At 48.9% G+C, this 5,183-nt stretch overlaps 1 long non-coding RNA gene across 1 annotated transcript; it reads right to left on the bottom strand.

Annotated features, from left to right (window-relative positions):
• Positions 1 to 2,371: 2,371 nt before the first annotated feature.
• LOC139836156 (uncharacterized) lies at positions 2,372 to 3,973 on the bottom strand. Its single transcript, XR_011752566.1, has 3 exons — positions 3,812 to 3,973; positions 3,517 to 3,626; positions 2,372 to 3,027 (listed from the first exon to the last, which is right to left on the bottom strand). It is a non-coding gene; the product is annotated as an uncharacterized lncRNA (long non-coding RNA).
• Between the last annotated feature and the right edge of the window lie 1,210 nt (positions 3,974 to 5,183).

Genomic DNA, 5,183 nt, shown 5'->3' with positions numbered 1-5,183 from the left:
GCTTGCGTGTTGGCTTGCCCTGCAAATCTCAGCATTGCTTGAAAATTTCGACAGTCCTTCTGCAGATGCCCTGACTGCCTCTTCCCATTATTGTCGAGATAAAAATGCATCTGACACGGTCCGTTCATCATATACTCGGGAGATATATATGGTCTCTGGAACCTTGGTCCATTATTTTGTCTATTGTTACGGGAGTCGTCTCTATTATCGCCTCGCTACTCGTTACTCCTTTGATAATCATCTCAATTTTTTCCTCCAGTGTTTTCTCGAAATCCAGCCGATATTTGGCCAGGAGCATCATAATTCGAGAACTGCCGAGGAAATCGTTGTCTAATTTGAAAGTTTCGACGGCGGTCCTCCTCAGGTGACCTATGCCGCTTGTTGTGAACAACATCTTCTACATCTGCCCATCTATTCGCTATTTCCATTAACGCTGATATTGTCTTTGGGTTGGTTCTCCCCAGATCTTCGACAAGATCTCCCATTCGAATTCCAGCCACAAACGCATCTATTGCTCTCTCGTCAGATTTGTTCTCTGCCGAGTTTTTGATAATATTCCACCTCTGGATGTACTTTCTCATTGATTCGTCGTGCTTCTATCTGCAAGCCCTCAACTCCTCTAATGATGCGGGTTTTTTGCATGTGGATCGGAAATTCTTTACAAAGATATCCTCGAAACTGTCCCAACCGTCGATAGACCTCGGAGGTAGCTTCTTTATCCATGATCGTGCGGCTCCACTCAAGTGCACTTGGATGCTTTGCATGGTTGTTGCTCTGGTTCCGCCTATCAGCTTTACTGTCTCGAGGTAATCAACTAGCCAGTCTTTAGGATCTTGCAGACCATCAATTTTTTTGAAATTATTGGGGAGTTTAAACCCTGAAGGAACTCGAGTTTTTCGGACTCGTCTTGTAAAGCACGGTAGCCCACACATATCATCTTCGTCAATTTCTGGGGAATGCCGACGTTCTCTTCTGTTCTGTCGCGCTTTGTCTACCCGCGCTTGAGTTGCTGCGTCTCTTGCCCCACTCGTTCTCTCGGGATCTTGCACTGCTGCAGTAGGTCGTGGACTATTTTTCCTTGCAGAATCTTCGGGAGGCGAATTCGCAAACGCCGTTCCCATGGCTCCAACTCCTGCCATGGCCATGTTATACAATGCATCTCTTGGATCTCCAGGAGGTGGTCTGGATGCGAGGATGAAAGCTTGCGTCGCCATGTGTGACGCCCCAAAACCGGTACCATGAGGATCCCAGCGAATCCGCCGAAATCCGCACGATATCGATTTTAGGAGACGCACCACCAAGCGCCTCGTACACGCCGGAGCATGCACGCGATGCGGGTGGAATCAATCACGAGAGGTAACATTACAACAGGATTACAATAGAGCCCACAAGAAACATATATTACAACAACGACTCCAACGAGTCAAGATACAAATATACAATACAAAGATCCAAATCATACAGAAGATCAAATACATCCGAGTACAGACAAGATACAAATTGGACTAAGAGTCCTGAAGATAAACGATGGCGTCCATAACCCTGCCCAGGCCAAGCCGGAAGGTAACCTTGCTAACGTCGTCTTCATCGAACATATCTTCATACCTGCCCGGTTATGTCCCGTAGAAGCAGCAATAAGTACGGGTTCGTACTTAACAAGACTTCAAGACGTATAAGCATTCGTCAACCAGTCGTCCTTTGTACTTGAGGCACGCAGGGGACTTAGAGGACGCAAGAGGAACGTCATAGGCAATATGGTGGGGTTAAGCGGCATCGCGCAAGCACTAAAAACCTATAGAGACACTCTACAACAGTCGTCTAAACAGAGAAGGTAAGAGAGCGCAAAAACTAACAGTTCTATACTCTGCAAACATAACACAGCCGATGCGTTCCCCCTTCGCCAAGAAGTACTTATAAAGGCACTCACACGGTTGTCAAGTTTTAACCATTTATTATTGAAGTTGTACTAACTTACTACGCAAGTTATCATTAATAAACAATATGTGTAAGTTGTCTATGGTCGAGTCATACAGCTCCAAGTCGTCCATAACCGCGGACGCGGCTTATCGATAAGATTTAACCCTGCAGGGGTGCCCAAAATGTGCCCACACGCACGATCAACCCACTTGCGACAGGTGGATATAACGACTCGCACTCTCCTTCACGACAACAATGTCCAGGAAGCCACCTAACTAAGTTGAACCCGTATCGAAGTCCGGCCGAATCTCCGAAGCGGACCTAGCTATTGCGTGCACGGCTTCCGAGGGTCAAAACACACACAGGGGCGAATGACCCGCTTCAGCATGCGATAAACGCTCAGGCCGCAAACCTATACGTGCATACCAGAAACAAGGGATACAAGGCACCTGTGGCTTCCCAAAGTAAATAAGTAACAAGCTGGCATGCACGCAACAACAAATGGTAAAACATATAAACTAGTTGTGGCCACTGGACAAAGCTGTAGATTCCGGCAGTGGTCGAGGGGAGACCCAGAAACATACCCACGTGTGGTTAGAGCGCTCAGTCTCGGAACAGATAACAAGAACTCGGGGTCCTAAGATATTTAGGAAACACAAGTGAGCCGTCACAAAACGATCAGCTGACCCACCGATGCCTCCGCTAACAACTATTAACAAGTAACCATGATTCCCTCAACAGATATAACCATGTGTCATGATCCCCAACAGATAACCCGATAAGATAGCGATAACGGTAACACGATATAAACAGCACTAGCATGCACTATGACTCGCAAGGCAGACCCGATAACCAAACAACAACTATAGGAGGTTGGTGGTTGGTGGTGGGAATATGGGCTGCTTGAGGTAACAAGTGGAAGGGACACGTGACAAGAACGCAACTCAAGGATAGCATGAGGGAGAAGGCAAAATAAAATAGGTGAGCGACTTCTGCAGGGGCAGGAGTATAAGGGAAATGCTTGCCTGTTAAAACTTGCCGAGGAACATCCGGAGAACTTGTCGTATCTCACCGCACCTCTTCGTGATCCTATCCGGGAAGAAGCAAATGCTGGAACACACAACGTATGCAAGCTTACAACTACAGAAGAAGAATCGGCATGCTCATGATATGATATGCATGCATGACATGGCAAGGATGATGTGATGCACTTATCCAATTTAATCGGAACCGGAGTCCCGGACAAACAATTAGGTTGGAGTTGCATTTCTACCGGCAAATTTAAGGGTTGTTTAGCATGGCAAAACATGGCAGGGGTGCGCTACTTCATTATTAAACGGAGCGGGGAAATCCTTGTTGGATATCCGAAATACTCCGTAGTTCCATATTAGGTGAATGCACAAACTATCACGGCTGGACATGATGCAAGATGCAAACAGGCATATGGATGGCATATTAATGTTGCTTGCATTTTTCTGATCAAAATTCATATAAAATACGTTTTATTCCGAGTTACGGATTGTGAGATGTGATTTTTGCAAGATTGTATTATTTACAGCAATTTTCAGGAATCAGAGAAAGCAGCTCGACGTTTCTCACCGAGAGGAAAACAAGCCGCAGAGAAAGACAGTCGGAACCCAGGAAGTGCTGATGGGGCGGCTGACTGGACTGCGGCTCCTAGGACGTTTTGCACCAGAGGAAGGGCTAGCCTGAGCCAAAAACGAAAAAGGCCCCCAGCTGTCAGCGAACAAAGAATCAATGATTAAAAAGAAGTGGCTTTGCATGTCCAGGGAATAGAACTTGGGATCTCCCGACTCGAAGCACAAGGATCAACCCACATGGGCTACTTCGCTGATGACGAAGAGATTAAGGCGCAAAAGAATTTGACCCGCACCTAAAGCTTGGAGCTTTGGAGGACTGTGCTCGCGGGGTGAGGCTGCTGCAGAGAAACTCTTGGCGGTCGAGGAAGGCAGCGCCGGTTTCCTGTCAGCGAGGAGCGCAGACGTCCAGGAAAACGAGCAGCGCACGGGCTCAAGTTCGCTGCCGTGGCGTTCATGCTGCACACACGGGGAGGAAAAACGCAGCGACGGCGTCGAGGCTAGGAAACGACCACGAAGACGAGATGAGGGCAGAGAACTCACGGAGCACGCGACCAGCAGCGCAGTCGAAGAGGCGCCGGGCCAGCTCGCAGAACATGGCGAAGGGCGGCGGCCAGAGACGGAGATCTTGGCGACGGGGTCGCGGATGTCGGAGACGAACTTGACGGCGCGCGGCCGCGTGCAGCGACGGAAACGAACAGAAGAGGCGGCCGGTGTCTTGGAGGACGAGCCGACGAGGACGACGAACAACCTTGGAGGACGAGGAAGCAGGCGGGATGAGGCGACCGGAGGCGGAGACGCGCGAAGCAGAACTAGGCAGCGTCGACCTCGCAGAACACCTGCGCGAGGCGGACAGAGACGGAGGCGTGCTCGGCGGCGGTCGAAGACGAACGGCGCCAGGACGGAGGTACAACGTTGTGCAGAGCATGGCGCCGGACTTGGTGGCGGCGCAACGCCCGAGTTCGCGGAGGGAAACCACCGGCGGTGAGGAAGAGCGGCTGCATCTGGGGATTGGCGTGTGCTTGCTCACGAGCAGGGCGCGCATGCGAGCTAGAAGGAGGCAGGGACGAGAGTGGCGGCGGGGAAGGAAAACAGCGGGGTCTAGGGTTGCAGGGGTAGGACGTGGGAGGATTTATATGGAGGAGGTGCGATGCATGGTGGCCGTCCCATCACACTGCAGGGCGACGTGGCTGCTGCCGATGTACTGCCGTACAGGTTGAAGACGAGCCTCGGTGCAGCGATATTACCAGGAGAGTTGGGCTGGAGAAACAGATGGGCTGCTGCGCCGGTCATGGGCCAAGAAGAGAGATTGGGCTGCGGGGCTTCTTTCCAGACTATCTAAACATTTTGAATTAAGGAGAGGAATAGAGAAAGTGGTTTTGGAAGCTATTTTAAACATGATTTAAAGAAGGAACTCTGAAACGTTGAAATATCCAAACAAGATTTAAAATTAGATTTTCAAGATATCCAAAATAATAATATTTTGGTTTTATTATTATTGAAAATAAGGTAGACGGAGAGGGGTTTATATACATAACCATATGAGAGGAAAACACCAAATAGTTTTATTTAAAATAATTTTTATTTTGATAAAAATCTTGTGGATGATATGATGCATGATGCCATGATGATGCACAAAAGAAAAAGAACAAGCAAAATCTAATAGGG

This window comes from Lolium perenne, chromosome 2 (genome assembly GCF_019359855.2).
Source record: "Lolium perenne isolate Kyuss_39 chromosome 2, Kyuss_2.0, whole genome shotgun sequence".
Taxonomy (NCBI): Eukaryota; Viridiplantae; Streptophyta; class Magnoliopsida; order Poales; family Poaceae; genus Lolium; species Lolium perenne.
Note: the sequence above shows the minus strand (reverse complement) of the source record. Positions and strands in the feature narration are given on the sequence as shown.